This window comes from Mobula hypostoma, chromosome 5 (genome assembly GCF_963921235.1).
Source record: "Mobula hypostoma chromosome 5, sMobHyp1.1, whole genome shotgun sequence".
Classification (NCBI taxonomy): Eukaryota; Metazoa; Chordata; class Chondrichthyes; order Myliobatiformes; family Myliobatidae; genus Mobula; species Mobula hypostoma.
Genome location: NC_086101.1, coordinates 92,645,647 through 92,673,102, shown reverse-complemented (window position 1 = coordinate 92,673,102; position 27,456 = coordinate 92,645,647). Strand labels below are relative to the sequence as shown.

At 46.8% G+C, this 27,456-nt stretch overlaps 1 protein-coding gene and 1 pseudogene across 10 annotated transcripts in view; both read right to left on the bottom strand.

Moving 5' to 3' along the window:
• LOC134346863 (myc box-dependent-interacting protein 1) overlaps nt 1–27,456 on the bottom strand; it is a 182,152-nt gene that overhangs the window by 143,312 nt on the left and 11,384 nt on the right. The gene's annotated exons all lie outside the window — the stretch shown is intronic.
• On the bottom strand, nt 10,111–10,242 carry LOC134347397 (U2 spliceosomal RNA; annotated as a pseudogene).

Here is a 27,456-nt window from a genome sequence, read left to right as displayed (position 1 = left end):
TTGGGATTGCTGCCTATGCCACGCAACAGTGAGGATAGGAATTGAAAGAGGTGTGTGGCTAAAGAATTGGAGCAGGGGACAGGATTCAGATTTCTGGATTATTGGGACCTCTTCTGGGGCAGGTGTAACCTGTACAAAAGGGATGAGTTGCACTTGGATCTGAGGGGACCAATATTCTTGTGGGCGGGTTTACTAGAGCTGTAGTGAGTGGTTTAAAATAATATGGCAGGGGATGGGAACCAGTATGACAGAGCTGTGGACAAGCCAGAATGTTCACAAGTAGAATATGGATGCAAGGATGGACAAGCCAACGACTGGGTACAACTGCAGACAGAGCAGCAGTTAAATTGTACCAGAGGCAAAATTTAAAAGGGCGAAGGACGTAGGACTAAAAGTGCTATATTTAAATGTGCATAGCATTTAGAATAAGGTGGATGAACTTGGAGCACAATTGGAGATTGGTCGGTGTAATCTTGTGAGCATCACCAAGTCGTGGCTGAAAGGCAGCCATAGTTGGGAGCTTAACAAAAGGATATACTTTGTATTGAAAAGACACACAGGAAGGCGTAGGTGGTGGTGTGGTTCTGTTGGTAGAAGATGGAATGAAATCTTTAGAAAGAGGTGACATAGGATCAGGGAATATTCAATCTTTGTAGGTGGAGTTAAGAAATTGCAAAGGTAAAGAAACCATCATGGGAATCCAATATGGGCCTCCAAATTGTAACCAAGATCTGGGGTTCAGATTGCAAAGGGAGGTGGAAAAGGCATGTAATAAGTGTAGTGTAACAATAAGGGACTTAAATATGCAAGAGGATTGGGAAAATCTGGTTGGTGTTGGATCGCAAGAAGGAATTTGTTCAATGCCTACGAGATGGCTTTTTAGAGCAGCTTGTGCCTGACCCTACTCGGGGACTGCTATTAAAGTGGGTGTTGTGTAATTACACAGATCTTATGAGGGAGCTTAACGTAAAGGAACCCTTAGGAGACCTTGATCATAATATATTGAATTCATACTGCAATTGGAGAGGGAGAAGCACAAATCATATGTCTCCATATCACAATTGAATAAGGGGAATTACAAAGGCACGAGGAAAGAGCTTGCCCAGGTGAACTGGAGAAGTATACCGGTAGGGATGACAGCAAAACAGAGGGGAATGAAATTTCTGGGAATAGTTCATAAGGTGCAGGACAGAATATCCCAGAACAGAAGCTGTTCTCAAATAGCAAGGGCAGGCAACCGTAGCTGACGAGGGAAGTTAAGGACTGTATAAAAGCCAAGGAAAGGGCATATAAGCAGCAAAATGTCAATGGGAAGTTGGATGATTGGGAAGCTTTAAAATCCAAAAGGGAAAAGATGAAATACAAGGGCAAGCTAGCCAATAATATAAAGCAGGATACCAAAAGTCTTTTTTCCAGTTACATAAAGAGTAAAAGAGAGGTGAGTTGATATTGAACCACTGGAAAATGATGCTGGTGCGGTAATAATGGGGCACAAAGAAATGGCAAATTAACTTAATGAGTATTTTGCATCTGTGAGTATCAGGGAGAGAAATGAGTGCCATTGCTATTACAAAGGGAAAAACTACTGGGTCTTAAAGTGGATAAGTCACCTGGACCAGATGGACAACATCCCAGAGTTCTGAAAGAGGTTCCTGAAGAGAGCAGATACATTGGTCATGTCCTTTCAAGAATCACTTGTTTCTGGCATGCTCCCAGACAACTGGAAGATTGCAAATGTCACTCCACTCTTCAAGAGAGGAAGGTAAAAGAAAGGAAATTATAGACCAGTTAGCCTTACCTCAGTGGTTGGGAAAGTGATGAGGTTTTGGGGTACTTGGAGACTAATGATAAAATAAGACAAAGTCAACATGATTTCTGTCAAGGAAAACCTTGCCTGGCAAATCTGTTAGAGTGGCTTGAAGAAGTAACAAGCAGAATGGACAAAAGGAGGGGTAGTGAATGTCATTTACTTGGATTTTCAGAAGGCACTTGATAAGGCGCCACATGAGGCTGCTTAATAAGTTAAAATCCTATGCCGTTAGCAGCAGACCCAAGACTGACCCCTGAGGAACGCCACTAGTCACTGGTATATTCCCACTCACCGCCTCCTGCCTGTCAGCCATTCCTCTATCCATGCCAGTAGCTTTCCTGCAACGCCATAGGATTTTATCTTGTTAAGCAGCTTCACGTGTGGCACCTTATCAAATGCCTTCTGAAAATCCAAGTAAATGACATCCACTGCCTCTTCTGTGTTCACTCTGCTGGTTACTTCCTCCAAGAACACTAACAGATTTGTCAGGCAAGATCTCCCAACACAGAAACCATGCGGACTTTGACTTACCATTAATCTCCAAGTACCCCAAAACCTCGTCCTTAATAACTGACTCCAACACTTTCTCAATCACTTGAGGTTAGGCTAACTGGCTTTAATTTCTTTTCTATTGCCTTCTTCCCTTCTTAAAGAGTGGAATGACATTTGCAATCTTCCAGTCCTCTGGGACCTTGCCAGAATCAAGTGTTGAAAGATCATGACCAATGTATCCATTATCCCTTCAGCAACCTCTCTCAGGACTCTGGGATGTAGTCCACCTGGTCCAGGTGACTTATCCACCTTAAGAGCTTTCAGCTTGCCTAGCACTTTTTCCTTTGTGATAGCAATGGCACTCACTCCTACTCCCTGACATTCACAGACCTCTGGTACACTGCTAGTGACTTCCACAGAGAAGACAAATGCAAAGTATCCATTAAGTTCATGACATTTCTTTGACCCCTATTAGTACCGCACCAGCATCATTTTCCAGTGGTTCAGTATCAACTCTCACTCTCTTTTACTCTTTACGTAACTGGAAAAAAACTTCTGGTATCCTGCTTCATATTATTGGCTAGCTTGCCCTCATACTTCATCTTTTCCCTCGCCTTTTATTGAATTTTATAAGCTTCTCATTCATCCAACTTCCCACTCACTTTTGCTACCTTATACGCCCTTTCCGTGGCTTCTATGCAGTCCTTGTCGGCTACAGTTGCCTCCCCTTGCCATTTGAGAACTTCATCCTCTCTGGGACACATCTATCCTGCGCCTTGTGAACTATTCCCAGAAGCTTCAGCCATCTCTGCTTTGCCGTCATCCCTTCCAGTATACTCCTCCAATCCACCTGGGCAAGTTCCCCTCTCATGCCTCTAATTCCCCTTCTTCAATTGTGATATGGATACATTGAGTTATGCTCTCCCTCTCAAATTGCAGTATGAATTCAATCATATTATGATAACTGCCTCTCAAAGGTTCCTTCACATTAAGCTCCCTAATAAGATCTGGGTTATTACACAACACCCAATCTAATAGCCACACCAGTGCCTATGCCTTCCCGCCTGTCCTTTCGCCACAAAGTGTAAGCTCCCAACTATGGCCTTCCTTCAGCCACAACTCAGTGATGCCCATAATGTCATATCGACCAATCTCTAAATGTTCCATGAGTTCGTCCACCTTAGTCCAATCCCTACGCGTATTTAAATACAGCACCTTCAGACATGCATTCTTCAGCCTTTTGAATTTTGCGTCTGTGGTACAATTTATCTCTGTTCTGTCTGCATTCGTACCAAATCATTAGCTTGTCCTTCCTTACATTCATGTTACATCCATCATCTACTTATAAACCTGCTGGCTCATCCTCAGCTCTATCAGACTGGTTCCCATCTCCATGCCGTATTCGTTTAAACCACTCCCGACACCTCCAATAAACCTGCCCGCAGAATATTGGTCCCCCTCGGATTCAAGTGCAACCCATCCCTTTTGTACAGGTCCCACCTGCCCCAGAAGAGGTCCCAATTATCAAGAAAACTGAATCCCTGCCCCCGCTCCATTTCTTCACCCACGCACATACCTGCCACCTTATTCTATTCCTATCTTCACTGTCGCATGGCACAGGCAGCAATCCCGAGATTACTACCCTTGAGGTCCTGCTTCTCAGCTTCCTTTCTAACTCCTTGTATTCTGTTTCCAAGACCTCCTCCCTTTTTCTACCCATGTCATTGGTACCAATATGTACCACAGCTTCTGGCTGCTCACCCTCCCTTTTCAGGATATTGTGGACACGTTCAGAAACTTCAGACCCTGGCACCTGGGAGGCAAACTTCCATCCATGTTTCCTTTTTGCGTCCACAGAATAACCTGTCTGTTCCCCTGACTATACAGTCCCCTATTACTGCTGCTATCCTCTTCATTTCTTTGCCCTTCTGAACCACAGGGCCAGACCCAGTGCCAGAGACACGGCCACTGTTACTTCCCCCAGGTAGGTCCCCAACAGTACTCATTGTTGAGGGGGACAGCCACTTGGTTGCTCTCCACTATTTGACGTTCTCCCCTCCCTCTCTTGACAGTCACTCATTTATCTGTCTCGTGTAGCCTTGAAGGTGACTACCTCCCTGTAGCTCCTATCACTGCTTCACCTTCCCTAACAAGCCGAAGGACATCGAGCTGCAGCTTTAGTTCCCAAACATGGTCTCTAAGGAGCTGCATCTCGATGCTCCTGGTGTAGATGTGGCCACTGGAGAGGCTGGAAGGCCCCTAGAAATCCCACATCTGACACCCAGAACAGAACACTGGCTCTGCAGACATACCCGCTATTCTCTCTAGAGTTGGGTAAGAAATGAGGAACGAACATACCTTGCCTCCGTCTGTTCTTGAAGCCCTGTTGTGCCAAAGCCTTCCTACTGTCGCAGTTTTGTGAAAATGACACACATTAGACCAAATGTACCAAAACTAACACCCCAATGACAACTTCAAATCAGATACAAAACTAGAACATACTATGAAGTAACTCACTTGTGCAGAGGTTTGATTAGATGGAGACAACTGCATCCAAGTTCACTTCAACCTGGACCCATGCCAATTAAAAGTTCCATCTACATTATGCAGACACTTCAGTAAGTATAAACAAAATGCAATGATTAATCAGTTACTTAAAATGCATTAGCTCTAATGCTGGAGAAAGATTATACTCTCATTTTAAGATAGTTTTTTTTATTTCAAAATATACTTCATTCAAAAATAAAATTATATACAATAAACCATTCAATAACTTTCCATCCTTTACATACGTTTCCATCATAGTCTGTACATATCCATACTTGTGGCCATCCACGTGGCACTCCAGTTGTTCACCTTACCACATCATTGTTGAGGGGTATACTGCCGGCCACCTGACCCCTCCCACTCTCACGGGTGAAGAAACCTATACTGTGGTTCTTCCCCACTGGGCCCTTGTGGTGGCTGCACCAAGTTTCAGTGCACCCCTCAGCACATACTCCTGCAGCCGAGAACGTGCCAGTCGGCAGCATTCTCCCACAGACATCTCCATGTGCTGGTGGATCATCAAGTTTCGGGCCGACCAAAGAGCGTCTTTCATCGAGTTGATGATCTGCCAGCAGCACCGGATGTTGGTCTCCATGTGCGTCCCCAGGAACAGCCCGTAGATCAGAGAGTCCTCTGTTACGCAGCTGCTGGGGATGAAACGTGACACTAGCCCGTCTATCCACCTCCACACCCACTTTGCGAACTGACAGTGTGCGAAGAGGTGGGTTACAGACTCCTCCTCACTGGAGTTCTCCTGTGGGCAGTGGGGTGTGGAGACGACGTTCCAGGCGTACAGGAGGGATCTGACTGGGAGGGCCCCTCTCACCGCCAGCCAGGCAAGGTCCTGGTGCCTGTTGGTGACAGCTGGCGATGAGGCATTTTGCCAGATGAACTGGACAGTCTGCTCAGGGAACCACCCCACTGTGTCCATCACGTCCTTCTCCTGCAGTGCCTGCAGGACATTACGTGCCCACCACTGCCCGATGGTCCCGTGGTCAAAGGCGTTCTCCTGGCAGAACTTTTCTACAAAGCACAGGTAATGCGGCAACGACCAGCTGACTGGGGCGTTGCGCAGGTGAGGGGCCAGACCCATCCTTCGTAGCCAGGGGACAGGTAGAACCTGGGCACATAGTGGTACTTGGTGCCCACATACCTGGGTTCTACACACAACCTGATGCAGCCACATACGAAGCTGGCCATCAGGGTTAGGGCAACACTGGGGAGTTCTTGCCCCCATTGTCCAGGGACTTCTGCATAACGGTCCGTCTGACCCGCTCCATCTTGGATCCCCAGACGAATCTGAAGACAGCTTGGGTGATTTCCGAGCTGCAGGAGCGGGGGACAGGCCACACCTGCGCCAAGTACAGCAGCCCTGAGAGCACCTCACACCTGATGACCAGGTTCTTGCCCGTCGTTGATAGGGAGCACCCTCCCCACAGTCCCAGTTTCTGTCTCACCTTGGCAGTCCGCTCATGCCAGTTCTTACTGCACGCCTCGGCCCCTCCGAACCAGATCCCCAACACCTTCACATGGTCAGACCTGATGGTGAAGGGGACACTGAATCAGTCGGGTCAGTTGCCAAAGAGCATGGCTTCGCTCTTCGTGCGGTTGGCCCTGGCCCCTGACACTAGCTCGAACTGTTCGCAGATGCCAATCAACCTGCGAACTGACCTCGGATCAGAGCAGAAGACGGTGACGTCGTCCATGTACAGGGAGGTTTTCACTTGGGTCCCTCCACTGCCTGGCAGTGTCACCCCTCTTATGCCCTCATCCATCCTGATGGCTTCCGCAAAGGGTTCTATGCAGCAGACAAACAAGACAGGGGAGAGGGGACAGCCCTGCCTGATTCCAAACCTGATGGGGAAGCTGTCTGTTTCCCACCCGTTGATCTGGACTGTACTATGGATGTCTGTGAGGAGCAGTCCGATCCATTTCTGGATTCCCTCCCCAATCCCATTTTGGAGAGCATGTCCACCATGTACGTGTGCGACACCCTGTCAAAGGCTTCCTCCTGGTCCAAGCTGACCAGGCAGGCATCCACACCCCTGTCCTGCACGTAGGCGATAGTGTCCCTCAGCAGCGCGAGGCTGTCGGAGATCATCCTGCCCGGTACAGCACAGGTTTAGTCCGGGTAGATCACTTGTCCCAGAGCAGACTTGACCCTGTTGGCGATAGCCTTGGACAGGATCTTGTAGTCCACATTCAGGAGAGAGATGGGCCTCCAATTTCTAATGTCCTCTCTTTCCCCCATCTGCTTGTCGATGAGGGTGATGATGCCCTTCCTCTACTGGACTCTGACATGCTGCCGGCCAGAAGCATAGCGTTGTACACTTCCAGCAGGTCTGGGCCTATCCAGTTCCACAGAGCTGAATACAACTCAGCCGGTAAGCCGTCGCTTCCGGGAGTCTTACCGGACTCAAAGGAACGGATGGAGCCTGTCAGCTCGTCAAGGGTCAGCGGTTGATCCAGACTCTCCCGCTTGCCGTCGTCTAAGGCCTGCGTGATAGACGACTGGAAGTTGCGGGAGGCTGTGGATTCTGTAGACTTTCTGTCATACAGACCGGCATAGAAGGACCTGCCGACCCTCAATATGTCTGTCTGCGAGGACGCGACTGAGCCGCCCTCTTCCTTAAGGTTGTGGATCACAGAGCTCCCCCTGTGCACCCTTTGGAAGAAGAAGCGCGAGCACGTCTCGTCCTGCTCTACGGTTTGGACCCTTGATCGGAAGATGATCTTGGAGGATTCGGCGGAGAGGTGCTGGGCTTGCCGGCCCTTCATCTCTCGCAATTCTTCCCCGACATCCACCCCCTTTGACTACAGAAGGAGAAGTTGCTGCAACTCTGTCTGGAGTTTACGCAGTTCCCTCTGCTCCTGCCTTGCTTTCTAGATACCCTAGCGAATGAAGAACCTCTTGATGTTCTCCTTGGTGGCTTCCCACCAGTGAACAGGGGAATCAAAGAAGGCTTTCAAGGTTCTCCAACCTGTGTACTCCTTCTCTAGTTCCTCTATGTTCTCTGGGTCAGCGCTTTACATTCAGCTTCCAAGTCCCCCTGCCTGCCTTCCGGTCTTCTGGTAAGAGACAGGTGACTCTCAGAAGGCAGTGGTCAGAGAAGAACACCGGCGTGACGTCGGTGGACCTGACCGTGAGGGACTCTGACAGGAAGAGGAAGTCGATCCGGGAGCGGGCTGTGTCGTCCGATCGTGTCCAGGTGGCTTGAGGCTGTGCTCCACCTGTGGGGGTGCCAAAGGTGTCACGCAGCTTGGCTGTCTTCACCATTTCCATCAGGAGTCTGGAGGTACCATCCAGCCTGCTGTCAGCACTGCCGGATCGTCCAGCCGCAGCAATGGTGCAGTTAAGCCTCCGGCCAGAACGACCGGCTGGGACGTCACCAACAGCTGTGGGAGCTGCTCGAAGACGGCCAGCCGCTCGCTCCGCACGGGGGAGGCGTACACGTTGATCAGCCAGAGCGGAGTGCCCCGGTATTTGACGTCTGCTACCAGGAGGCGTCCCGCAACCACCTCTTTAACTTGGGTGATTGAGAAGTTGCCTCCCCGTAGCAGAATCCCCAGGCCGGAAGCGTGACAATCGTTGCCCCCCCCCCCCCCGACCACACAGACAAACCCTTGGTCCATCACCGTGACCACCTCCGGTAGTTACGGAGGTGTGGTAGTCTGCACTCCTGGAGGAAGGTCACGTCGGCCTTTACAGCATCCAAGTACTGGAGCGCGCTGACACATCACCCAGTACGCTTCAAACTGCGCACGTTCAAGCACACCAATTTAAGGTCTGCCATCATTTAAAGCCCTTTATTTCAGCTGCTCGCCATCCTCACCTTTGCAGTCCTGAGCCTTCATGCCCACCGCCTCTGTGAAGTCTTCCACCTCCTGCGGGCTCAGGTACTGCAGGTAATACTCCCCCGGGTGTGGCAGTTCTGGTTCTGAGCCTGGGGGATTGTTGACTTCCTGGGCTGCTTCCCCTTCGGGCTGCTGGGTGCCAGCCGTCGCTCTGCTCCCAGTTTCCCGGAGCTGGGGGTCTCTGCTGCACTCCGCCTCCTGTACTTGGGGGGAGGTGGCCAGCAGACTTTCTCCACTCTCTCTCCTCCTGTTCTGCCAGCTGCCTCCTCCGCCGGGGCTGCTGGCCTCCCCAACTCCTTCCTCCTCTGAAGAGGACAGGGTACCGGAGGCTGTGTGGTTCCCTGCCCTTTTCTTTAGTTTCTCCGCCTTCTGTCGTTTGGCCGCCGCCTTTTGGGCCTTTTTCCGTTTGGCCATGACGCTCCATCTGCTTTCCACCTCAGCTCTCCCCTCCTCCATGGACTCCTTCTCGTCTTTTGGCGGGTCCTGGGGGGTCTGCAAGGGGGTGCCAGGCTTTGGGGTGCTTGCACCTTCCTCCCTGGTGTCGTCGCCCATCTTGTCGGGTGCCTCGTCTGCAGGCTGGCCGGTACGTCCGAACCTGCCGGGGCCCTTTCCGTGCCAGCACCTCCCCTGGTCGCGTGTGCATAGGTGTCCCCACATCTCGGGCAGGCTCTGTACAGGTGGCCAGCCTGTCCGCAGAGGTTGCAGGACTTGGCCTGCGTGCAGTCTTTGTTCAGGTGGCCCTCCATTTTACAGTTCTTGCACATCACCACCCTGCACTGGGCTGTGATGTGCCCCGCCTTGCCGCAGTTTCAGCACACCCTGGGTTGTCTCGCGTACACCAGGAAGCCTCGGTTCCCTCCGGTGGCGAAGACCGGGGGTGGGGGTGTGGATGACGCCGCCGTTGGGAGTCCAACCTCAGCTTCACTTTGACCTACTGCTTGCTGGTCCAGATCCCCAGTCCGTCCTTCATGTCCACTGGAGTTCCTACGTTGTCCACATACTGATCGAGGAATGTAAGGACGTCCACCACTGGCACGTACAGGTTAAACATCTGGACCGTGATTGTCCATTCCTGCTGGGTGGCAGTCACAAAGAGGGCCTGTGCTTTCAGCAGCGACAGCAGCACCTCTCTCCCCTTCAGCTGAAACTGCTGGTACAGCTTCTGTCACTCTGCAGCCTGCCGGAAGGTGACATCGAAGAAGCCGGCAAAATCTTGCACGCAGTAGATGTCCTCGGGCGTAAATCCACAGCAGTCCATCAAGACCTTCCGGATGAAGGTCTCTCAGGTGAATCCGGTGCCCCCATTCCGGTCTCGCACTGTCAACCTGACAGTGTTCCTGATTTCCAGACCTCGAGCCGATGCGCTGGTCTCTGCCGCCATCTTCCTCACCGCTGTCGTCACTGGTATGGGGTGTTAGATTGGAAGCCAATCAGCATTAGGATCAACCCCTGTGTCAGCGCGAAATCTTCTCCTCCGCCTTGCAATCTGATAAGAACAGATACTACACTTGATCTTAGCCAAAAGGCCGAGAAGCAGTCTTAAGATAGTTATGATCTCATCAAGATTGTTGTTGTGACACAACTGCACCGAATGCACCACAGGGTTGTGTGCATTGCCTCCTGGTCTAGTCACTTTATACTTATGACTGGCTACAGTTATATTCATGTTTGCTGATGACATCACTGTTGGCCAAATCAAAGCTGGTGATGAATCAGCACGTACGATGGGGATTAAAAATCTGGTCGAATCATGCCAGCACAACAACCTTTCACACATCAGCAAAACATAAAGCAATGATTATTGAATACAGGAGGAGGAACCCAGAGGTCCATGAACGAGCTCTCACTAGGGAATCGGAGGTGGAGGGTCAGTGACTTTAAATTCCTTGACATAATCACTTCCAGAAGATCTGTTCTGGGAACAACACACAAGTGTCATTTCTCAAGGGGAAAAGGCAGCGCCTCTACTCTTAGAAGTTTGCACAGGTTCAAGTTGTCATCTAAAACTTTGACAAACTTCACAATGATAAATTCACAGTGGACCACTGGAAATTATCCCTTGATTAGACGAGAAGGATCTGTTCCACACTGTATCTCTATAAATAAATGCATACTAAACAATCCTGAGATTCTTCTTGCAGGCAGCCACAAAACAAACAGAATTCACGAAAAACGACAGACTGACAAACATCCACTATGCGAACCAACAAACTTTGCAAACAACAGAAGTAAATAAATAACACAACATGAACGGCAGAGTCCCCGAGAGTGACTCAGTCAGGGAGCCAGTTCAGTGCTGAGGGGAATGAAGCCAGTCAGTCGCCCGATGGCTGCAGGGCAGCAACTGTTCCCAAACCTGGCAACATGGACCCAAGACTCCAGCACCACCAGCCCAATGGTGCAGAAAGAGGGGTAGATGGGTCAAACCGGGCAGATGGGACAGGATCAGGTGGTGGATCTTGACAGACACCAAAATGTGAGCTCAACAGGCTTGTCCTCCACTCTCGACACATTAATCTGTTGAGGATAGGAGTAAAATTTGTTTTTTTTTTTAAAAACAATCAACCTATTTCATTTCAAATTCCTATTTATTAAATCATTTGAAATTTAAAGTCACAGCTCCAGATCAGGCCTCAGCATAACATTGTTCAAAAAGCTAACTTTGGCAGCAATTCTTATCCTTGGCTTTGAATGTCATCACCATGAAATTCTTTAATCCATCTCAGTGGTAAATCACCAGTTACTCAACACATCTACCAGATAAGGCAAGCTGGCATGTTAGTATGGGACTGGAGTTAAAACCAGTTAAAATGTTCTTCCCTAAAGTGAATTATGACTAACATTAGTGAGCAGGCCACAATGCTTTGTAAATCTGCTCTGCCCGTCACTAAATTCATGACAAATTGCCTCAGTCTCAGTTTACAACCTTAAATATACTCAGTGAGTGGACATCTACACCCATCTAGAATGGTAAGCAGTCAACCTACTGTGTAAAGAAACAGCTCTTCATCTTAATCCCAAATGCCAAGCTTCCAAAGACCACCTAATCCTATACCACCTAGAGGAATACCTTCATTGGTACCATCTCAAAACACTTCAATGTCTATTCTTCCAAATCGTTTTTTTTACAAAACAAACCAATCCAATCTTCCCCAACCTCGGATTAATTCTTGTCTAAATGACACTAACTGCAAGTACATTCTACAGCACACACTGATTCAAGCTCTCAAAGCACTTCACAGCTAGCTTACTTTTAAAGCAACATCTCATTTCTCATTCTTACCTACCAAATTTCTTTCATGAACCAGCACAATTTTGCTTGAAACATTGGCACAAATAGAAAGTTCACACTCACAACCTCCCCTATTACACCACATTGTTATCACTTTGGTCTCATCCTGTACATTACCTTCTAAAGCTTTTCCCTCTTTCAATAGACCACAGAAATAGGCCTTTCAGCTGAACTGTTATTCTGCTTAGTCCCATCCACCCACACATGGAACATAACCTCCATACCCCTCCCATCCATGCATTTACCCAAACTTCTCTTAAATGTTGCATTCACACCCTCAGCCACCACTTCCAAAGACAATTCATTCCAAACCCACCCCCAGGTTCTTAAATATTTCACATTTCACCCTTAACCACAAAGGTATGACTTTTGTTTTCCCCCCGATGTATTAGTAATCTCTGGAAATAGAACTGCTCCCTTCATCTGAATCCACATGGGAAAATAATCAACATCCAGCCAACTAAAATGTGTCTCGTCTGGTTGCTGACAAATCTTGACTATAATATCTGCTTCATTACTGCCCACGTACCAGCTGCTATTGACAGCACTATGATTCATCACCAGACACAGGCAGATTACAATCCGAGAAGCAGCACAGTTAAACGAACATATGTCTAAGACTGAAGCAGCAACTGAAACAAATGGTACCATGGATGCATTAAATGTCTTTCCTTTTAAAAGGTTTGAAGGAGCAAACAAGATGGAAAAGCTTAGTGAAGCTAACATTCTTGATACCCTTGCATGATGAGCTGGACTAGGGGACCATGGCAACAATCATTTTCCGCAGCACATCAAAAATTTGTTTTGTGGAATGCAAGAAGTTTTATATCATTAAACTTCAGTTTCTATCAGCAACGTTATCCCTCACTGATTAGCTCGGCCAATTGAACTCTGCTCCAATCAAGTCAATTCCCTTCAATAGATGTGCAGTTTATGACCTAGTTTAAAAAAACAGCCAGAGGGTGTTGAATCTGTGGAATTACCACAGAAGGCTGTGGAGGGCAAGACACTGGGTATATTTAAAGCTGAGGTTGATAGGTTCTTGATTCAAAAGGTTACAGGAGAAGGCAAGAGAATGAATGGGGTTGAGCGGGATAAATCAGTCAGCCCTGTATCTTTCAGCAATCAACTTCCCAGCTCTTTACTTCATCCCTCCCCCTCCCAGTTTCACCTACCACCTTGTGTTTGTCTCTCCTCCCCCACCTTTTAAATCTACTCATCTTTACTCAAATATACTCCAGTCCTGCCTAAGGGTCTCAGCCCAAAATGTCAACTGTAGTTTTTTCTCCCCATTGATGCTACCTGGCCTGCTGAGTTCCTCCAGCATCTGCAGATTTTCTATTGTTTGTGATTAGACCTTGCTGAAATGTACTGGACAGCAAATTTTTTTGTAAGTGTTACTTCCTCAGGAATTTTTTTTTGATTACAATACACTGCTTTTAGCTGAACATAAATATAATTTCAGACTACTTGTATCACAGGAATTGAGAAACAAGTCAATTTTTGAATATAATGTGTTTTATTGCACAACGGTGCTGATGCTTCTCGCTTAAGTGTCCAACAATAATCAGGCAGCATTGATGGATTCTAATTGCCCCAATTCCATTTCTCCATGACCACAATGTCCTGGTGAAACCTCTGACCATGTTCGTCACTGGCAAGGAAGTAGTCTTAATGAATATTTAGTGAACCATTGCACCTCATGGTTTTATATGCTTGAAGTCTGCCCACCAGCTGCATGTAGTATGGTCTTCTTCCTTTGACAAACCCAAGTCTCTGACCAGGTCATTTAACTCAGATTGAGTTATCTGATGACCCTCAAAGGGTTCAAAATCAGTATCAGCATCAGTCTCATTTTCCATTCCTGGCTCATGCATCATGGCGTCTTCATCTGCCTCCTCTAGACTCCATGTCTCTGGTGGCTTTGGTACTGGAAGATTATCATCACATGGCACAGGTCTCATGGCCAGAGGCAGATTGGGGTATTCAATGAATTTCTTGTATTTAGCAGAGAAACCCGACACACTGGTCAGACAGAAGTAGCAGTCTGCCAAATGATCCTTCTGCTCTCGCCATATCATTGGAACAGCGAATGGCATTGACTTCAGAGTACCTCTGAGCCAAGCTCCAAGATCAACAGCCCACACTGCACAACAAATGTGAGGAGCCCAGGCTTTGCCTTGGTCACTAATTTTACACCCAAAGTAGAGCTATTAGGCTTTATTAATAAGAGTCATGCTCTTGTCTTTGAGATTTAAGTGTATAATTGCCATAAATATATCAGATAGTATCATGACTGTTAAAACACTGGCAAGACATTTTGCTATCACAAAGATGATTACTTTATTATAATGAGTACACAATGTTATGCACATAGAGCATGCACATCAATGTGATCTCAAACCTATAACATGTAAACAATGCACAGAATGGTGTGTGATGCTTTTATAGCCTTTCTAAAACCTGTCCTGCCATGCAGCATCTGCCCTGCCCAAGCATACCCAGCTTATATCGTGGGCAACATAACTGCCTATTTGTTATTTCAAATTGCTAATCCAAGCCAATTTCAAAAAGTGTGCAGGATAGGGAAATTTCATGGGATTTTCAACAGCACAGGCCTAAACTCCTGAAGACACACCAAAAGTATTCAAGCACAATCTTTGTTGTCCACAGGCAAAGACCTTCACACAATGAAACCACCTCAAAGAAAGCCAAAAGGCTTCAATGGCAGTCCAACTTCTGCTCCTTCCCATTCACAACTACACTGGCTGTTTGATCATGAGAACCACGCTTACCACACACCACAGGTACTACAGCAACTTGCATCCTTCATAATCAAATTAGGCAATGCAATGGGCACAGAGGGGAAAAAAAATTAAGACTCATGAAAGATTTTGGAACAAGTGGCAAGTTTATTGTCACTGGTTTATTGATCAAAGCAGTTCATTGAGCAATGTAAATACTAACAGAACAGAAGAGTTAAAGGTTAAAGCACTCCTGTAAGCATAAGGACTAAATAGAAACCAGTACTGGATGATAATTTGAATCAAGGCACACAAGGCCATGAACCAAGAGATGGTAATGGTATCTGTAGAGATACTTGTTTAGCACGAGAAGCTGGGCTAAAAGAGTGTTTCTGTATTCTGACCATGACAAAGCCACAGTGAGAAGCACAAAACCCTAGAGGGCATAAACTGTCAGTGGCTGGGAAAGCCAGAGAGTTTAAGTGGTTAAGCACAGTTGAAAATGGCAATTGTCCTCTACAAAAAAAAGGGTCAGGCTAAATTCTCACAAGTTCTAACAAAGGATGCTCCTGAAATTACATATCCGATAAACTTCTGATTTGTTCTCAATCCCCCTCCAACAGCTGCAGCACCAGACTTCCCACTCAACGAGTATTCTAGAAATATTAATTAAAAGTTTAATAGCAATGTTTTGTATATTAAGCCTTCAAAGATCTGTCCTGGGGTAGAGATCAGTCAGACCATTTAATTAATGAGTCTACAGATTGTCTCCACACACAGATGGAAGTACTTGGCATAAAGTGTTTTATAATGAGCAGTTTCTGAAGCAATTGTAGTGTAATGTTAAAAATCTGACAGGCAATTTACACATTGCACAATCCCACAATAGACTGATATTGGTGAGATAAACTTCAGGGAAGAACTCTGGTATTGTTTTATAGAACAATAGCAAAGGCTCCGATGTCAATTGCAGAAGAGGTGGCTCAAATGTTGATTTGTGAACTAGCACTCAGACTAAATTAAACTCAGATTTTACTGGCTCACATTCATGGTACAACCTCTGAAATGGATTAACTTCAAGCCATGACAACTTTAGCAAAGACAAAATGTTAACGTGTTCATGCACAATGTAACAGCCATCATTAATGCTCAATGCCCAATTTAATCCACAGCATCAAACAGATTACACTGTCCCCTAGTATTCTCTCCTTCCTCTCGCCATAGTTCAATAATGAAAATCAGGTTTCCTGTCACTGACATGTCTGAAATTTATTGATTTTTGGCAGCAGCCAAGTGTGCATATTACTATAAATTACAACAAATAGAAAGGGTGCAAAAGAGTTCTTTTCCCGTACATTCAACATAATATATTTACTTCTGGTTGATGTTTCAGTCTATAACCACCCCAACCCACACTGTACATTTACCCCAAACCAATGGATTATTTGGGAATTATTATTTATCATACATAATGAAAGTTCAACTCCCTGAACACATTAACACTTATTCTGTTCAGCACATCAAGTAGTTCCCCAGTATCATTTTCAATTTTTGATACTTTCCCTGGCCATGCATTTTTTCTTTAGAAGAATCAAGGCAACCCATCACACTGCAAAGCTGATAAATACAAGTGGCCGTGTCAGCAATATCCCTATTCATGTCACCACATTTAAAAAGCTAAAGCTTGCAGTACATCGAGTGGGCAGAACCATGTCTGGCAGAATATTTAGTCTGCAGGTCCCAGAGGATATCTGTACCAAACAGGTTGGAAAATATTAAGTATACTCACATTTACACAAGGCAATGACTATATCCAGCTCTCAGATTTAAGCTAGGGAAAAAAAAAACAACCCTTAGTGCAACAAAGATTTGTGCTTTCATAGAATCGGTAAAGACAATGAAAAGGAAGCCACAGTAGCACATTTAATTTCTTAGAATGTCAAGGAGGTTCAGCATTTCACAAGATACATGAAGGTGTCTGGTTACATCGTGGTCACGTACTACAATTCAAATACATAGAAACAGAAGCTGCAGAATGGTGAACTCAGCCCACGGACACATCCCTCCCCAGCATCAGTGTTTTCGACACAAGGCAACATTTATCAAAGATCTCAACAATCGGCAATCAGGCAGGAAGCACACACACCCTGTCCACATCAGCAGGCTTAAGGACAGCTACTTCCCTTCAGGTATTTGGTTCTTGCACAACCTTAATCACAACCTCAGTATAACAAAACTGTCTCCTTTAAACACCAATGGGGTACAGCTCCAACTATTTTCTTGTAGGTTTACAGTATGCCCTGCTTGTGAACTTGTGCCTGTGATGTTGCTGCTGCTATTGGTTTTGTATTGCAGCTCTCCATATGATAAAACTTCACAAAAGCCCATTTGGTTCGTGGAACAACAATTCTGTCAAACTTACCCTGACCTATTCTCACAGCCCAGCAAACAGCAACTGCTTATCCAAAGATCCCAGGTTCAAGACTCTCCAGCTGAACAGTCAAGCGTCCGCTCCTAAACTGTTTTTCTCCCTCCACAGATGCTGACTGACTGCCTAGTTCCTCCAGCACTGGGTGTTACTTCGTAATATTGTATTTCAGTGAAACCTCATCAATGAGGATTAGACTTCGATTCTTAATTTGAAGCAGGCTTTTGTTAGACACTGCTCCAGTTCAGGAATTAGTCCAGTGTTCCTTCACTGCACTTCACACTTGATCCTTTGAATGCATGACCAAATACAAAGTGGCTTAAATTCTTAAGACCAACATTATTCTGCTTTTCTATTTTCCTAGCAAAAAGGCATAAACTGACTTCTCTTCCATGTACTTGCCTGCTCAAACCCACTCATACTCACAACTCACTTTCCTTTGTCAGCAACAATCACACTATCCTCTATTAGTCAAGAATTAGACAAGGAGTCAGCACAAATCCATTAGTTCAAAGCCTGTCTAAAAACTGGTCTGGTAAATTTTCCAACATTTTGTGCTAAACCAAACAATATTCTTGGGTAATAAGCTCAGCTCGTCAAAATATTTGAGTAAATTGGTTATAAACACAAGAGAAAAGACTGCAGATGCTGGAAATCCAGAGAGAGCAGCACAATGCTGGATGAACTGAGCAGGTCATGTAGGGATAAGGAGTCAACGTCGAGTTGAGACCCTTCATCAGGACTGGAAATGAAGAGAGCAGAAGTCAGAATAAAGTGGGGCAAATAAACTGGTTTCCCATTTCCACTTTACCAGATACTTCTCTATTAAGCTCAGAATGCAGCTAATGATTTTCAGTGTGTCCTTGCTACCACATCCTTCTTTCAATGTCGTTTAAAAAAAACTTCCTGCCTATTGGTTGGTGTTATGTCATTTTTAAATCTAGAGAAGATTAGGTGTTCTATTTCTTCCTCTAGACAATATTTTTTTCACATTATGGGGACCTTTTTAGAAATACTTTCACAATTTTCAATTTGTTTAGCAACAATGATGGCTATTATATGTTTGAATGACTTCAGGATTGAAGGGCGCCCTTTCAGAACAGAAATGCGAAAAAAATTTTTTTAGTCAGAGGGTAGTGAATCTATGGAATTTGTTGCCATGGGCAGCAGTGGAGGCCAAGTCATTGGGTGTATTTAAGGCAGAGATTGATAGGTATCTGAGTAGCCAGGGCATCAAAGGTTATGGTGAGAAGGCAGGGCAGTGGGACTAAATAGGATAAAATGGATCAGCTCATGATAAAATGGCGGAGCAGACTCGATGGGCCGAATGGCCTACTTCTGCTCCTTTGTCTTATGGTCTATGAATTTATGACTCTATGTCAGAGATTTTTTTCCATTTCTTTTAACCAAACAGCTGTTTTTTTTTCTCTTTTTGTGTGTTTTGTTATGGGGTTTTGATTTTGCTTTAGATTAGAATAAAATATACCTTTTCAATATTATGGTTAATTTACCATAGTTATGGGACATTTCAATCTTGTTTGTTTCCATAATATCACAATGTATTTTGTATTTGTCTATGCAAGTAATAAAAATATTGAAAAAGAAAAAAAACCTTTCATTCCACCATTATCACCCACCAATACTGTCATATGGTTGTGCACCAGACTTCCTACTAGAATTAAATTTACTGAAGTTCTGTTCCAGTAAACCTCCAAACAGGATTAATGGGATCACTCAACCTACCTCACTGTAACCCTTGTATTTCTGACTACCTGCACTATTAAATTTTGTAATTTTTTTTACTACCTTCATGCAATTACACTCGGTGACCACTTTATTAGATGCCTCCTGTACCTAATAAAGTGGCCACTGAGTATGCTCATAGTCTTCTGTTGCTGAAGCCCATCCACTTCAAGGTTCAACTTGCGATGCCTTCTGCAAACCACTGTTGTAACACATGGTTATACAAGATCCTGATAGAGGAGTACAAAATGAGGGGCACTGATCATGTGGATAGCCAGAGGCTTTTTCCACAGGGCTGAATGGCCAACACCAGGGGGCATAGTGTTAAGGTGCTTGGAAATAGGTACCGAGGGAATATCAGGGGCAAGTTTTCCCCCTGCACAGAGAGTGGTAGGTGTGAGGAATGCAGTGCCGGTGGCTGTGGAAGCAGATACAATAGGGTCTTTTAAGAGCCTCATCAATAGGTACATGCTTACAAAAACAGAGGGCTATGTGCTAGGGAAATTCTAGGCAGTTTCAGAGTAGATTACATGGTCGGCGCAACATTGTGGGCTGAAGGGTCTGTAATGTGCTGTAAATTTCGATGTTCTATGTTCCTGTCAGCTTGAACCAGTTTGGACATTTTCCTCTGACCTCTCTTATTAAGAAGGCATTTTCACCCAATGAACTGCCACACACTGGATTTTTTTTTTTGTTCCTCATCCAATTCTCTATAAACTATAGAGAAACCCCAAGTGCATGAAAACCCCAAGGGATCAACAGTTTGAGGGAATCAAACCATCCATTTGGCACTAACAATCATTCCACAGTCAGTCTCTTACATCACATTTCTTCCTCATTCTGATGTTTGATCTGAACAATTGAATCTCTTGACCTCCTGCATGCTTTTATGTATCGCTTCATTGGTTGACTAGATATTTGGATTAACAGGGGTATGTAGCGATGTGCTACACACAGCGCTAGAATAACCACACGGAGTCGGTGAGTTGGAGTTGCGATGAAAGAGGTTTATTCAAACTTCGCGGCCCGCTTTAAAGCCTTCCCGTTCCCGCCCTTTTTGCTGCCGGCCCTCTGCCTGCGCGCTCTGTTTCGTGAGCCGGCTCGTGGGTGTCAGAAAGTGGGTCGCCACATAACCCACCGCCCCCAGAACCGGCGATACCTCCCCCAATGTCCACAGTCTGGATCGGCCTCTGTTTGGGAGGTCTGCCCCTGCGCCGCGGTGCCTGAGCCTGGACCGGTTGCGCCAAGTCCACATGGGCCGGTTTGAGTCGGTCCACCGTGAAAACCTCCTCTCTCCCCCCAATGTCCAGCACGAACGTGGACCCGTTGTTGCTGATCACCTTAAACGGCCCCTCGTAGGGCCGCTGTAGCGGTGCCCGGTGTCCGCCCCGTCGTACAAAAAGAAACTTACAGTTCTGCAGGTCTTTGGGTACGCAGGTCGGGCTCTGTCCGTGCTGTGAAGTGGGTATGGGGGCCAGGTTACCGAGCCTCTCCCGTAGTCTGTCCAGGACTGCTGTGGGTTCTTCCTCTTGCCCCCTTGGGGCTGGTATGAACTCTCCTGGGACGACCAGGGGCGCGCCGTACACCAACTCAGCCGACGAGGTGTGTAGATCCTCTTTGGGCGCCGTGCGGATTCCGAGCAGGACCCAGGGAAGTTCGTCCACCCAGTTAGGCCCCTCCAGGCGGGCCATGAGAGCCGATTTCAGGTGACGGTGGAAGCGCTCCACTAGTCCGTTCGACTGTGGGTGGTAGGCAGTTGTGTGGTGTAGCTGTGTTCCTAAAAGTCTGGCCATAGCCGACCACAGGCTGGAGGTGAACTGGGCGCCCCTGTCGGAGGTAATGTGGGCCGGTACCCCAAAGCGTGCTACCCAGGTTGCGATCAGTGCTCGGGCGCAGGATTCGGAGGTGGTGTCGCTGAGCGGGACTGCCTCTGGCCATCTGGTGAACCGGTCTATCATAGTTAGGAGGTACCACGCTCCTCGTGACACTGGCAGGGGCCCCATGATATCCACATGGATGTGGTCGAACCTCCGGCGGGTGGGTTTGAACCGCTGCAGTGGAGCCTTGGTGTGCCGCTGCACCTTGGCCGTTTGGCACTGCATGCACGTTTTGGCCCATTCACTGACCTGTTTACGAAGTCCATGCCACACGAACCTGTTGGAGACCAGCCAGACAGTTGTCCTGATGGAGGAGTGCGCTAAGTTGTGAATGGATTCGAACACCCGCCGGCGCCAGGCTGCTGGGACGACGGGGCGGGGTTGGCCAGTAGCTACGTCACATAGTAGGGTCCTCTCACCTGGGCCTACGGGGAGGTCTTGGAGCTGCAAACCGGAGACTGCAGTCCTGTAACTGGGGATCTCAGCGTCTGCCTGCTGTGCCTCTGCCAGCGCTGCATAGTCCACCCCCTGGGACAGGGCCTGTATGGTAGGTCTGGAAAGTGCGTCTGCCACGACATTGTTCTTTCCAGAGACATGCCGGATGTCCGTCGTGTACTCGGAGATGTAGGACAGATGTCGCTGCTGGCGGGACGACCAGGGGTCGGACACCTTAGTGAACGCAAAGGTAAGCGGTTTGTGGCCTGTGAACGCGGTGAAGGGCCTACCTTCTAAGAAGTACCTGAAATGCCGGATTGCCAGGTATAGTGCCAATAGCTCGCGGTCGAAAACACTGTATTTGAGTTCGGGTGGTCGTAGGTGTTTGCTGAAGAACGCCAAGGGTTGCCAGCGACCCTCGATGAGTTGTTCCAGCACTCCACCGACTGCTGTGTTGGATGCATCCACCGTGAGGGCAGTAGGAACGTCCGTTCTGGGGTGCACTAGCATCGCGGCGTTTGCCAAGGCTTCTTTGGTTTTAACGAAAGTGGTTGCAGCCTCTTTGTTCCAGGTAATGTCCTTGCCCTTACCCGACATTAGAGTGAACAAGGGGCGCATGGTTCGGGCTGCTGAGGGCAGGAAACGGTGGTAGAAATTCACCATACCCACGAATTCCTGCAAGCCTTTGATTGTGTTGGGTCGGGGGAAGTGGCGGACCGCGTCTACCTTGGCGGGCAGCGGGCTTGCCCCGTCTTTAGTAATCCTGTGGCCCAGGAAGTCGATGGTGTCGAGTCTGAACTGGCATTTGGCTGGATTGATTGTAAGGCCGAATTCACTCAGGCGGGAATAGAGCTGGCGGAGGTGGGACAGATGCTCCTGCCGACTACTGCTGGCTATGAGGATGTCGTCCAAATAGATGAATGCAAAGTCCAGGTCACGTCCCACCGCGTCCATTAGCCGCTGGAAAGTCTGTGCGGCGTTCTTTAGACCAAACGGCATTCAGAGGAATTCGAAAAGTCCGAACGGGGTGATAAGTGCTGTTTTGGGGATGTCGTCCGGATGTACAGGGATTTGATGGTATCCCCGGACGAGGTCTACCTTGGAAAAGATCCTTGCGCCGTGTAGGTTTGCTGCGAAGTCTTGAATGTGCGGCACAGGGTAGCGGTCTGGCGTTGTAGCCTCGTTCAGTCTGCGGTAGTCACCGCATGGTCTCCAGCCCCCCGTTGCCTTGGGCACCATGTGAAGGGGGGAGGCCCATGGGCTGTCGGACTGTCATATGATCCCTAATTCCTCCATCTTCTTGAACTCCTCCTTCGCCAGTCGGAGCTTGTCCGGGGGAAGCCTTCGAGCACGGGCGTGGAGGGGTGGTCCCTGGGTCGGGATGTGGTGCTGTACTCCGTGTCTGGGCATGGCTGCCGTGAACTGCGGTGTCAGTACTGATGGGAAATCTGCCAGGACCCTGGAGAATTCATCGTCGGACAGCGTGATGGAGTCCAGGTGTGGGGCTGGCAACTGTGCTTCACCCAGGGAGAACGTTTGAAAAGTCTTGGCGTGGACTAATCGCTTCCCTTGCAAGTCGACCAGCAGGCTGTGGGCTCGTAGAAAATCTGCCCCCAGCAGTGGTTGGGCCACGGCGGCCAGTGTGAAGTCCCACGTGAACCGGCTGGAGCTGAACTGTAGCCGCACCGTGCGGGTGCCGTAGGTTCGTATTGTGCTGCCATTAGCGGCCCTCAGGGTGGGTCCCGGTTCTCTGTTGCGGGTGTCGTAACTCGTTGGAGGTAAGACGCTGATCTCCGCTCCGGTGTCGACCAAAAAGCAGCGTCTCGACTGCTTGTCCCAGACGTACAGGAGGCTGTCCTGATGGCCAGCCGCCATAGCGATCGGCAGCGGCTGGGCCTTGGCGTTTCCCGGGAATTTGCAGGGCGGTCTGCAGCGGAGGGCCTCCGTGCCCCACCGCTGGTGGTAGAAACACCATTGTTCATTGGGCTCCTCACTCCCGTCGCCGGGTTTTGTAGGCTCTGCTGCCGGGCCCGGTCTGGTCTGTCGTTGGGCACGCGGCTTGGTGATCTGTGCGACGGATGCCCCTCTCTCTTTCCTGGCATTCCACAGCACATCTGCTCGGGCCGCCACCTCCCGGGGTTTGCTGAAATCTGCGTCGGACAGCAGCAGGCATATGTCCTCGGGCAGTTGCTCTAGGAACGCCTGCTCAAACATGAGGCAGGGTTTGTGTCCTTCAGCCAGGGCCAGCATCTCGTTCATTAATGCTGACGGCGGCCTGTCTCCCAAACCATCCAGGTGCATTAAGCGGCGTGCTCGTTCGCGCCGTGAGAGTCCGAAAGTCCTTATGAGCAGGGTTTTGAATGCTGTGTATTTGCCGTCCTCCGGGGGCGACTGTATAAACTCCTCAACTTGTGCAGCAGTCTCCTGGTCGAGGGAGCTCAGCACGTAGTAGTAGCGAGTGGACTCCAAGGTTATCTGCCGAATGTGGAATTGTGCTTATCTTGTTCGAACCATAAATGGGGTCGCTGCGTCCAGAAGCTTGGCAGTTTTAACGAAACTGCGTGAACAGATGCAGCGTCGGTCATCTCTGGTCCAAATATCGTTTGGGCCGTCGGGGTCACCAATTGTAGCAATGTGCTACACACAGCGCTAGAATAACCACACGGAGTCGGTGAGTTGGAGTTGCGATGAAAGAGATTTATTCAAACTTCGCAGCCCGCTTTAAAGCCTTCCCGTTCCCGCCCTTTTTGCTGCCCGCCCTCTGCCTGCGCGCGCTGTTTCGTGAGCCGGTTCGTGGGTGTCAGAAAGTGGGTCGCCACAGGTACCTAATAAAGTGAGCACTGAGTATATGATTTCAATATTCTGAAGTGAAAGATGGAGGCTTAGAGGTGGAGGACGTGGTAGATGAGTGGAGGGAATCAATAACTGGGCTTGGAAACAAAAGAGACTGCAGGTGCTGGAATCTGAAGCTGTTGGAGGAATTCCTGAGATTAACTGTATGGTATGCAAAACAAAAGCTTTTCACTATCTCAGTACACGTGACAATAATAAACCCCAATCTAATGTCGGGTATTGGAACCCCATACCCAACGTGCCAAGGTATAATAATAGCTGACAAAGCTAGTACCTTACTTTAAGAAACCAAGACACCATTTTCCCTAAATAGAACAGGGAAACCCAAGAACAAGTACAGTGACTTGAACCCATGCCAAGTAGGAACCAATTTAGGATCGCCTCTTTTAGACAATGACCAAGAAACAACCGTGGTATGCTTGGTCCAAATGGCACTCACTACAAGCATCACTGAAAATGACAACATGATCTCAGAGGATTAGGGGCACAGCCCAACAACAGATGCACTTTAGGACAGCTGCATATAACCTCAAATCTTATCTCAATTTAGAGCTGCTCTTCAAAGACCAAACTAGGCATTCTAAATAAAGTGGAATAAAAGATTAAAATCAGATTTATTTCTTGTTATGTTTATCCTATATCCGCACTAGAATTTTGAGCATCCATCTCATCCCTCAAATAGATGTCAAATATAGAAACGGCACCCACCACCCGTCCATGTCAATCTGGAATTTCAAATTCCATAGAGCCACAAGCTATCCTGCCCCCGACATTCATTCAATTCCTTTCCCCAGTCTCGATAGCCATTGTGGATTAAATTACATGCCATGAGACAAGCCACTTGCTCCAATGGCTGTGATGCAGCTTCAATACAAGGAGTCAACTGGAATATCTCAGAACAAATGATCCTCAAAAAGCAATAAGCATCAGCATCTCCAATTTTTGGGAGACTACAGTTGCGACTAATTTTAAAGTATAAGCAACTGTGAAATCCTTGAAGTAAACCAGATAGATGATAGATAAATTGAGGCATTTCATGCTCCCAGTGGGGGGAAAAAACAATACCCCTTTAAAGATGAAGCATGCTTAATATTTAGTAGATTATTACAGATGAACCAATCTGAAAAAGGGTCCACAAGTACATGGAACCTGCTGGATCAGATTATAATTCTATTCAGAATTTTCAATGAGTAATTGCAAGACATCAGATCATTATCTGCACCACTAATTCCATTTGGTCTAAATAATCCATTGTCTTTAGCTAGAGTGTGGTGAATCTGTGGAATTCATTGCCGCACATCTGAGGCCAAGTCATTGGGTACATTTAAAGTGGAAGTTGACAAGTTTGATTACTCAGGGCATCACAAGTTCTTGGAGAATGGAACTGAAAGGTATAACAAAGTAGCCATGACAGAATGGTGAAGCACTTGATAGGCCTAATAGCCTAATTGTGTTCCTATGTTTTATGATCTAAATCAACGTGTCTTGTGCTGAACACATAGGACCTGCAATAAAGATCAGATTCACCAGTGATATGACCTTTAAGATATTCAAGTGCTGGGGAAGCACCTCTTCGAATTTCCAAGTCTTAGATAAAAATATGACTGAAGGCTTATGGACCTGAAATATCAAGTTTTTCCTTCCACACATCTTGCCTGACCTGGTGAGTTGCCAGCAATGCTCATGTTTGATTTCCAATACCTGCAAATTTTATTTTTAATTCTTGAAGCTATGAGACTTTGAAAAAGAACCAGGATACTTTCATCTACTTACTACCACCTTCCTGGATAGCAGATTTGAGGTGACCTAGCAAATAACTAGAATATTTTACAAAGGAACACAGCAATATTGAGGAAATTAACATACAGAACAACATGTCATAGACTGGGCGATGTCCAATTTCATGGGCGAAATTGAAAACACAGGCAATAAGAAAGCATTCCATTGTCTTGTAGGTGTAAAAAAGACCACAACTCAAGGTTAAAGAATATTCACTGTGGAATATCTAGCCTACAAATTACTCTTCTAGCAAGCCTTGTATCAACACCTCTACTTTGAGACTGAAGAGAGCATCTCACTCCCCACATCTGATTATGAATGAGGAATTTGAGAGCTCATATAGTTTGTACTACTCAGATTCATTTTATCGATCACGAGTTCAAAGCATACAGTGAAATGCATCGTTTGCATTCAGATCCAACACAACTCAAGGATGTGCTTGGGGCAGCCTGCAGGTGTCACCACACATTCTGGTGCCAATATATCACGTCTGCAGTGCCCTGAGACAGGATGTTAATTGGCATATCAAGCTATGTATCATATCTTTAGCCAAGTTATTTTACACTATTGTAACTTATCAAGTTCCAAAACAATTACTTCATATTAGAACACATGGTGATCACCATATTTGTTCAAATAATAATGTATTTGTGGACCTAAAGTCAGCCCTCAATACCAATTCTGAATATCTGAAGTTTTTCCTTGCCCAAAGGTCCTTGAATAGTCAGAGTTCAAATGATCCTACTGTGATCACGAATGATCCAGCTGAGATGTGCTCCCACTGAAAGTCACTAACAGAACTAATATCTACACAAAATATTGAAACAATCCATCATATTGTATTCAAACACCAAATTTATCTTTGTTCTTCTTAAAATTCTACAGTGGCCAACTTAGTATTATGATGTACCTAATAAAGTAGCCACTATGTTTCTGGTGTTCTGAGGCTGTGGACCATCCAAGGTTCAATATGTTGTAAGTTCAGAGATATACTTCTTGCACATCACTGTCATTATTTGAGGTTCTCCAAGATACTGTCACTTTCTTGTCAGCTTGAAATAGTCTGACCAATCTCCTCTGACCTCTTAACAAGGCGTTTTCACTCAGAAATGCCACTCAGGATGCATTTTATATATAGCACCATTCACAGTAATCTCTAGATTGTGGTGTGTAAAAATCCCAGGAGATCAGCAGTTTGAGATACTCAAACCACCCCGTCTGGCACCAAATATTCCATGGTGAAAGTCACTTAGGTCACACTTCTTCCCAATTGTGATGTTTGGTCTGAACAACTGTACCTCCTGACCATCTCTACAATCTTTTGTGCATTGAACTGCTGCCATATTATCAGATATTTGTATTAACAAAGTACAGCTGTACCAGAGTACACTTATAGCTCTGGTTTCTGTTGGGCTCAAAGTCATAGCAGATACCAGTAACGTAGACGGCTTTGAGTATTTTTTTCCCCACAGGTGAAAGTTGAGGCAGTTTATGAAAATATGAGATTACATCAGAGGCCTTTAGATGTAGCAGAGAAGTTCAAAGCAATGTTTGGAAAAAATCTTCCAAAATGTGGAAATTGGAGCATTTCATGGGGTACA